This window comes from Bombyx mori, chromosome 24 (assembly GCF_030269925.1).
Source record: "Bombyx mori chromosome 24, ASM3026992v2".
Taxonomy (NCBI): Eukaryota; Metazoa; Arthropoda; class Insecta; order Lepidoptera; family Bombycidae; genus Bombyx; species Bombyx mori.
In genome coordinates, this window is record NC_085130.1 from 12263239 (window position 1) to 12273753 (window position 10515).

At 35.8% G+C, this 10515-nt stretch overlaps 1 long non-coding RNA gene across 1 annotated transcript; it reads right to left on the reverse strand.

Moving 5' to 3' along the window:
• Positions 1-458: 458 nt before the first annotated feature.
• Positions 459-6235, reverse strand: LOC105842252 (uncharacterized). The gene is made up of 4 exons (XR_009976498.1): positions 4993-6235; positions 4486-4513; positions 1491-3944; positions 459-1169 (listed from the first exon to the last, which is right to left on the reverse strand). It is a non-coding gene; the product is annotated as an uncharacterized LOC105842252 (long non-coding RNA).
• Positions 6236-10515: the final 4280 nt, after the last annotated feature.

The window sequence follows — 10515 nt, forward strand, 5'->3', positions numbered from 1 at the left end:
TTGTTGCCGAGTGTTGTGGCATCGATGCTCGGCGACGACGAGTCGTGGAAGGCGATGCTCGACTTCTGCGAGTGCACCATCTCGCAGAAGGAGGCGGCGGGGCGCGTTAGAGACGCGCAAGCCCGCCGCCGTCGAGCCGGGGCCAGGGAGGCGGATCTCGCCCAAGCCCTGGCCCTCTAAGTGTTTCGGGTCCCCCTCATATGTCGGTCTGGGGACCGGCGAGGGGGACCTAAGAAGACGTCGTGCAAGCTGCTCTGCACGCGTTTTACGCAAGAGCATCCGGGTGATGGAAGGCCGGCTATCCGGCTGGTTCTGCGCCAGCGGGGTATTCCGTAGGATAGCTCACTCTAACCGGCGCCATCTAGGCGGGCTCCGGATAGCCTGCCGACCGAGAGGGCTGGTGGTCGTGGCGCCGACGACCACCAGTCCGGCGTCCCGAGTTGGAGGGTGATGGGAGAGATGTGCTCCGCACTAAACACTTCACTTTCCCCCCTTTGCCTTTTCATGAGTTCTGTCTCATGTGAGGTTTGGACGTTGGTTGTTGAGCGACAGGAGGTTTTAGTCGGTTCGACTCCGACATGCTCCGCCCGCCGTTCCCAGGGGAGGGCGGAAGTCCGGCGATTTCCTCCTGACCAAAAAAAAAAAAAAAAAATTTACCGTCGCCCCGGGATCTCATAGCTAGTTTATTAATTATTGGCAAAACAAAATATGGGATTTTATACACCTCGTAACGCACTGAAATAGAGTAAATTTTCGCTAAGATTAGTGATGAGAAAAATAATATCGACGCAACGACGTTTATCTATTTTTGTGTAAAAGTCTTAATGCGGTTCACAGAATAGGAAAAAAGAAAACCAGAAGTAGAAAAGAAACTATCCTATTTATTCTGCCTCGGGCTTTAAAAATACACTTATTAGAACTTGAATTAACATAAAAAAATCAGTAACAATATACTTTTTTATAAAAAATCTCAATATGTATTTTTGAGTGTTTTTCATTGAAACAGGGTAGACAATAAGATTTTTTGCACTGAGAGCACTGAGTCAAAACCTTTTTGGATTTTTTGTCAGCTTCACGAGATGGTAAAAATGTGCGTAGTTTCTGGTAACAACCAACACATCTTCTTTTTTCACCCTTTTCAAGGCAATGACGTGCGCTGCTTTCAGGTGCTGAAAAATAACAAAAATGTAAAGATAACGTAATAAAACTGGCATTGTTACTTAGGTTAGATCGTAGATGAGAATAACAATGATAATGTATAACTGCATTAAATGAATGTGTTTGCTTTACGCTTAAAATGTTGAAAGAGTAGGTAGGTAAGGTTAAATTCAAAATAATTTAATTTTGCGAAAAGGAAACAATAATAAATAACTTAATAATGACAAAATGTCAGGCTTAGTTTATGAAAGCTTCTACACGTTGACTATCGTCAGCCTATTGAAAGTTTACTTGTTTTAACTGTCAAGAAATATATCTGAGCATTACATTACCTGGGATCTTATCGATTTCCTTTTTTATAAAAGATTCTATAAGTTTCTCCACAAAGAGTCTTTTCGGTAACTTTTTTTGGATTGAATTAAACACAATCCAGGCATTAATTAGCGCTGTACCGAATATTAGCTCCATTACAACTTTTCTCCACCATTTGATTCCTCTCTTCAACTGTATAATAAGATGACATCTGGTCAGAAAAGTCAATGCCTTTTTTTGTTTTATTGTACAGCAGAACACATCCTGGTTTTTTTATGCATTCATCGGTTCCTCTCTTCTTTTTTCCAGTATCTATCAGGTTATCATCGTGATCTTTGCACGTCGTCAACATTAAAACATTCCGTTTATCCATCCATTTCATTACCGTTACGCCCTTTTTGTTCATTTTTCCAATAATTACGCCTTTCTGCAATTTGTAACTAGTAACTTGCTTAGGCAGATATTTCCGTGTTTTATTAAGTGTTCCGCATATAAATGTTTTTGTGATAGAAGATCTTCTGCCAGCCCTAACGAAGTGTAATAATTGTCTACTATTACGATTCTTCCCATTTCTGTTAGATTTGTCATCAATATTAACACTACTTTTTTACTGTGTTCTAATTCTTTTTTCTGATTTTTTTCCCTGTATAAACCTCTAACTCATAAGTATAACCTTCGGGAGTGCAAAGCTTATAAAGCTTTAAGCCGTATCGGTGCGATTTGTTTTTTATATATTGGCGAAAACCTAGTCTTCCTCTCCATGGTATCATGGTTTCATCGATTACCACATACTTATCAGGTTTTGCAATACGTCGAAAATTTTCTGTAATCTTTGTGAACATATCTCTAATTTTATATAGTTTGTCAGTTTTGTCTTCATTACTTACATCACTGACATGCCAGCATTTAAGTAGCAGTAAAAATCTGTCTCTTGTCATTACTGTAGAAATAAATTCGTTTCGATACAAATTAGGAACTCTACACAATCTCATTGCCATTAAAACAGCCAAAAATGTTCTCATTTCCTGAGAACTGGTGTCACTCCATTTTGTCATGCGTGAATTACGTTTCATATTTTGTTGATTTATTTGTATATATTTTTGTGCGTAAGCATTTGTTTCATATACCATTATATCAATCATCTCATCTGTAACAAACATCTTGTATATATCTTCAGGTGTAACTCCCACAAACGGGGGTAAATTAAAAGAACATTCTCCATCGAATTCATTAAAAGTTATGGGACTTTCCGATATATTTTCCCACTCATCGTGATCTTTAGCTTGCGTGCCGGGTAATATTTCTTGCGCACCGGGTAATGTTTCTTCCGTGACTAAAATTTCATCTTCTGTAGCTTCTTCATTTTCACTATCTGGAGATAAATCCTGATCTGAATGAACGCAATTTTCCATTGAATCATACTCTTCCGGGTTACTAGACTCTTCCTCCGAAGGACTATAATCATTGTCAGTACCGCTAAAATTATCATCTTCCATATTATTACTCTCATCCAACTCAGGAGATTTTCGAATATTCTGCACACTGTGACGTATTTCGTTTGTTTGTATTATATTATTGTTTTCGCAGTCTATATGTTCAATAATATCATATTCGAGAATATCAGATTATTTTAGAACAGTTGGCAATTTGTTATTCATATCTCGTTTTCCTTTAACATTGTCATCAGGAATACTTTCTATAATTACAGAGACCTCTATTTCATTACTTTTTTTAGTTTTGGACGGATTACAGTCTTTGGAATATGTACATTCGGATGTAACATTTTCTCTCGGTCTTTTTTGTGTCGGTGTACGAAGTAATTGTTGAATGTGGTCCTCACTAAGTGATATATCACAATCCAGTAAATTGGAGCGTGAGATTTCTGACAAAGATCCAGCTCTGCTCTCCGTAGTTATATGAGGAAAATCTATTGAAGGGGAACCTATAGGATTTTGTTTTTTTATAAAATGCCTTGGTGAGGTTGGAGCACTAGAAGCGGACAAGCGAACATTCTGCAATATTTGACAAGTTTTTCCGGTACTAGGACTGAGATACACTGTTTCTTCTTGTTTTTTGAGTTGAATAGTTTTTCGGATGCTTGGACTCAGTTTAACTGTTTCTTCTGGTTCTTTCACTTGATCAAGGTAAATTGAAAAATTATTAGTGGCAGTCTGAGCACGTGTTTTTGCTTTGTGTTGTAATGTTCTTGTATTTGCAATAAATATAGAGTTTGGGTGCCCATATAAGACAATATTTTGTTTTATATTGTCAGACTGTTGTTTATTCATGACACATTCTTGTGAGCTAAATTCTTGTAAAGGTACGATTTTTTCAGTTATATTTGATTCAGTAGAAAAATATGTTTTTTGACGTTTATTTGTTGGGAAAATCTCTTCATCACTCTCGTCGTCAAACAAATTTTCAATGGGCAATATTGGCCGATTGGTTAGTTGAACATCACTTCTCGGTGGACTCTGAAAAAATTACTCTCATATTGTATTTTGCATATACAGGCAGTTCTCAGCTACCAGTAGCCATTTATTGAGTGTACTGATCAAAACACGGTAAAAAAATAAAATAGAAATGACTAGAAAAAAAAACGATACGCAAATACCGCGGGCTCAGCGACTAGTTTAGGTATTATGAGATTCAAAGTAGGTACTTTTCTTTATATATTATTTAATAGATCGCCAAAAATGTCTCTAAGTTCAATCGATTCCGAGTGAAGAGTGAAGCGAGTGAAGCTGCGGTATATTATATAATATACTGTAATTTTATACCAATTATCTGTATGCTGCATCTTTCTTCTCAAGCTTTATTATGGTCCAGATTATTTACATGCGATTACATTTTGACAGCACCTTATGTTGTTGAATATTATGTTAAGGTTTAATAAAAAAACGGTGTATTAGTTAGTGCAAAATTAATTCTCGTATCAAGCTTTTCACACAAGTAATCTTATAGACAAATGTTAGAAATATCATATCCACGCATGCTTATACAAAACGTACTTACAAACACTGTAATCCTTTATAAAAGATGGCTAAAAACAAAAAAAAACATATTAAAATATTGAGTTTCTTAAATGACTAACACATAATTTCTGTACTTTTACCATCGTACAATAATATACCTACTCCGCCTGGTGCTCTCTTCCGACCACGTGACTGACACATGCTTACGTCATCATATATCGTGTAAAATTCACATAAGTCGAATCTAACACACTCAACAAACTTGGTGATTAAAAATAACCCTGTACATATTTTGTTGTTTTTAACGTTTTAGTATTGTTGTTATAGCGGCAACAGAAGTACCTACTTAATTTGAGAAAAATTCAACTATCTAATTATCGCGATTCTTGACATATCTGATGACAGACAAACGGACAGACAACGAAGTCTTAGTAATAGAGGGTCCTGTTTTTATCTTTCGATACGGAACCCTAAAAATCGTTAGGTAATCTTTATTTACTTTCAAAACCTAGACAAAGAACTACTGAATTATTAATTAATTACTTACCTGTTTTGTCAACGGCTGCTTTGCGTTTTTTGTGGAGTTTTTCACTACCTACAAAAATATCAATTAAAAAACTTACCTGTTTTGGTTCTGTTTCTGGGTTTTTTAAATTAACTTATTCCGACATCGTTTAGACATGTTCGGCGATGTAAAAGGACGTGCTCTCCAATCGACGTGATGCACAACACTAGTCGCGGGAAGCTCGCGTTGGGTGCGGTACGAGATCCGGGGGGATATGCAGGGACGTCTTAAACTAGGCTGGGGCCCTTGGGCACACAAGAATTTGAGGCCCTTTTGGAAAGTAAAAAAAGCGAATTATAATTACATTTTTTTACTGAGTATGACCATTTATAATAGGTAATCAAATACAGTATGATATAATAAACCTGCTGCTGGTTTTTTGGTTACGGTTACGATAATGGTTTCTTTCGGGATTTCTGTTGCGCAAAATATTCCATTATATCTTTAAAGTAATTTTTTTTAAGGATATCACTTTCTATGCCCATAGTTGACTAATTACTCAGCCGTTCTTGTAACATTGTTGTTCGCAATTCATTTTATATTCTCGTAGGCTGCGAAAATGACCGCTCTCGACTACAATTGGTAACCAAATTGTTGGTACTTCGGGGCCCCCTGAGAATGGGGGCCCTGGGCACGGGCCCCGTGTGCCCTTATGGTAAAGACGGTATTGGGGATATGGGACGTTTTAGCCTCGTTCTGCACTGCATTAAAATTATATTAATTCAGTGCGGTACGAGGCCTAAGACATCCGGTACCAAGGTAGGTATACCACCTAGTCCGGGACCATTAGCGCGTCTCAAATATACATTTATCTCTTTTCTATACTGGACCAAACCAAAGCTATGCCCTTCGCACGACAGAGATGTTCACGTTTTTCCTTGCCGCACCACAAGGAAGTTGCATGAGGGGTGATTTAGGCCTCGTTTCGCACTTAACGTGTTAATTGAGATTGAATGATTTGATTATGTAGACTTAGATAACTTTGTCGATCTAATGTTAATAAGTGCGCTTTTTTAAAGGTTTAATCTAAAGGAGTTATTCGAAATTTTATACAATTGTACGCTCATAATATCTTTTAACAGTAAATTGTTTGTAATATAGGGAAATTAAATAGCTTACAGAGAATTACAGCTTTTTATTTAAAAAAACTGTTTTCTCTCCGTATGAAAAGATCTTATCGATTAGAATGCTGAACACAATCAAGCATTCTTTAATATTTCGTAAGTACTACAGGGAATTTCAGCGATTCTTAACGATAAGATTTTTGCATAGAGTTATGAAAATATAATAATTATGTAGGTAAAGCTACTTATAAACAGAAAATCTGTGTTAGCTCACCGCCAGTTGGCAGCGTTCCCAGAAGGCTGGCAGCATTTCCACGCTGGATAGCAATGATAATTCTTTGTGCAAAATACGTACTGGCCTTCTGGTCTCCCGACGCAAATAGTTTTTTTTAAGGTCCTTAAAAAAGCTTTTAACAGATGGACCCCAGGGGCCCAGTTTCTATTCCAAATGGAAATATAAAAAAAATAAAATAAAATTAAATATTAAAATTCTTAAAAAGCCACCTGGTAGGGAGGGGGTAGGGAGACTAATATTCGACCGATCGGCGAGGCGGGCATCGGCATGGCGGGCGGTGAGGCAAATTAGAACAGATTGTCGAGGAGGTTGAGAAGGCCACTCTGAACTGATGTTCAGATCGCCTTCTTCAACAACCTCATCATCTTCGTCCAGCCACATCAACAGAAATCATTAAAAAACTAATAAGAAATTCAAGAGGCATTATCCATGTTAGATCAAATTTTCTTACGTAAAATGCCTCGCGTCCTCGTGGCTTTGAGATCGAATTTTTCACATTTCCGACTAAAATACACATTTTTTGTAATAATTATATTTAAGTTCCTGGTATATGCTTTTTTAAGGCAAATAACTTTTGTAGTCAAATACATTTTGTTTCCTCATTCTGGCATGGGCTGTGTCTGTGGGTTAATTTACTCGCCGAGCCCTTCGTCGCAAGCGACGGGTTCGACGAGAACCATGACCGGTTGAACTAAGTATAGCAATAAGCATAACAGAAACTGATTACGATTTTGACTTCCGCAAGTATCAGAAAATATAGCTTCGGTAATTGTTCGTGGTAGACGCTGGATCCAATGATATAGCGCGGTTCCCACTTCATAGCTTCCATTTTTTCCATCTACTTCAGACCACAAGTAACAAAACCCATCATTTCAAGAACGGGCTTCATGAATGATAACATTGTAAACGTTTAATTTACGCAAGTAGTAAAGTAGAGAAACATCACTACTCGGCAAGTGCAATTCTTTTTGTAAGTAAATCGTGATTGAGTTAAAGCTGTTATCTTCATTCGCCCGAATTCTATCTAACTCTTTAGTATATTGACTTTGTTCTTTTAAAGACATGTGCTCACCATACATTCGCTGCAAAGCAGCAAGATCAGAGGCATTTTCAGATTTGGCTCGTTTATATTTATGGCAAATTAAGCATTGGTCCTTCTTGGGTTTATAAAAATCTAAATTGTACTGAGTACAAAAAATATTGCGATAGACATTTTCGGAAACATGCGTTTTAGGCCACGTTCAGTTGACAAGCGTTCAACGCTCATTGAACGCGCGCTTTTTTGTATAGTGTTCACATGACACGCGCTTGTCAAGCGTCGGACGTGCGTTGCCGCGGCCGCCGAGGCTTAGTAAACAATTAAGTGTATAATCTATGTTAGTAAAGTTCTTACATTTGTCAAAGATGGACGTACTGATACTGATGAGCCCTGAATATGTATATCCGCGTCGAAAACGCGCGCTCAACTGAACGGAAACATCAAAGCGCGCTGTCGATACGAACGCGGACGCGCGCTTTATTAAAACGCGCGTTAGCATGTGTGAGGCCCGAATGAAATGAGCGCAGTTGTACACGCGCGTTGGCGCTTGTCGTGTGGGCGTGCATGCGGCGTTACGCCAGGGTTTACACACATAAGGTCTTTTACAATCAAAATACAATACAATTCTGTAAAACTTTAACATTACTGTTTTATTACAAAAAGCTACGTCTTAGTTCTTACACAATTAGCCATTTTGTGATGGTTATAGCAACTACATCTTCTTTTATACAAACAAATGTAATTACTGCGAAACAATTCACAAAATATAGCTTAATATTCACAATACATATTGTAGTGATTTTTACATGACTGATATTAATTTATTTTACATGAATTACTTTTAACTTAAATAAACTAACATTGTTATTATCCAGCCTATTAATAGATGGCGCCAACATCATTTGCATATTACAATACATAATTAATTTATTACTGTTAATTATAATATAAATTATTATTAACATTTATGCTTTATTAATATTTAATTATTTATACAGTCATTTATTTTGTGTTTTTAAACAATAATCATATTCTAAACATTTTCACATCAAAACAGTGTCTGCTAATTATTAAATATGGTAGAATAACAGTTTCATCTTGCTAATAATAAATAAACAATAACATAGAATAAACTAAACTATATTTTACTGTGTTAATTATTGCCAATAGTGACGTTTGCACCTATATGCACTTAGTAGATTAATTTTTACATTTTTCTTGGTACAGTTCATACATTTTAGAGATGGAAAGATTGATATATAAATACATTTTGGGTGATGTTTTCCTGCAGTAATGAGACTCCATTACAGGGAAAGCCTCGATGTGTTCTTTAACGACTTCTTTATTATTATTATCTTTTTCTTTGGTTTTATTGACTGATTCATGCTTGCCACGTCTGCCCTGACCTTCAAAAGAGCCTGATATTCCTACTTGTGAAATAGCCTTATTAATGAGACAATTATACAAATAGTTTTAATTCACATGCCCTGATCTTTCTGTCATCCTTCTTAAAGTAATTATGACAAGATACAGTTCTCTAGTTGCATTTACGAGACGTCTCTGAGGCGCTTGTACATTAACATTAATTAGTATAAAATCTTTCTGTCGACAATAATCCGAAAGTGCCCAATTTTTTTTTTAATTATTAAATTCTTTATTTCAGATAATGATCCATATTAATGTTAGTAGCAGTGATCTCTTAAAAATATGTTAGTAAGGACACAGTAATAAAAGAAAACAACAACATACATACTACATATCGACGCTTGAAAGGCAAACATGACTAAGCGACAATGAGTGAACTTTACAGTAGAGCAATTTAAAGTTGAAATATTTGGAAAAAAAATTATTATAACGAATCTAACTGTAGGATTGAAATTATTTTAATAGACCTAGATATAGTTTTTTTTTGCCCATCGAATATACTTAAAGGTTATTGCCTATCATTTGTGTATATAGCAGTTATTGTCGCTTATATATATTGTCCATAATTTGATAAACAGGTAAAATTATCTGAATTTTATATAAAAGGGTTCTCGTCACAAGTAAAATTATCTAAGCTAGCATTGAAAGATTTGGAGTAACATGTAAAACAATATGAGCTATCGTTGAAAGATTTTCAGTAACATGTAAAGTTAGACAAATTCGCACAGCTTACAGTTTCGTTTTGGGTATATTGGACTAAAGTGATCCCATAGTTCACAACAAATCGAGTAAATGTATCTAAATACTATTCCACTTTTTAAAGCATGTAGAAAGTGTAAAGAATTGAACTAAAATGTAATAAATTACTTTGATAAATCATGCAAAAGAGCGAAACCAAAAGAGCGAGACATTTATGAATAAACATTTATTGTAAGAAACAATAGGGATATCTTTTTTTGTAACAAAATCACGTTATTACTATTATATTTTATACAATATTAAATAAATAAACCATATCACATTGTAGTGTATTCCAATATAATACCAAAATCTAGTTATTGCCTCATCAGTCTTAAAAACAATAGAGAATTATTAAAACTCATAAGAGCTCTAGTTTTCAGAGTAAATCAACAACAAAAACAATAATAAATTGTATTCTGGTATTGAACATAACCAAACTTAACAACACTATTGTAATTTAATCACTCCAAAGGCATACGATAGATATGGGACATGAGATCTTGTTATTTTTTGTTAATCAATCACAATCTTCAATATCGTGCAATGTCGTGCACGTGGAATGCTCAGAAACTCTTGTTTAAGACAATTAGGAATGACTTTGTCAGTGCGAAGTTTGAGCAAATCATCATATTTGGCTTTTGATATGGGTAACTGAGACCTATAACAAGATGTCAGTGATAACTTTATTTTAGGCTGAACTTCGACATCAAAAGATGATGCAAAAGCATTCATAGATGTTTTGTATTTAACGCTTTGCTTGTATTTTTGGAAAGTCATAACACGGATCTTGCCTTGGAAGTACCTACTTATCACTAATACTATCCCATTTATAAAAATCTTCATAGCTCAGTCTTTCCACCTGAAAAGGCGATGAATCTTGCCTAGGTGCGATATATTTGCACTCCTGTAATGATGAATGCAACATTGCTAATACCGTATGG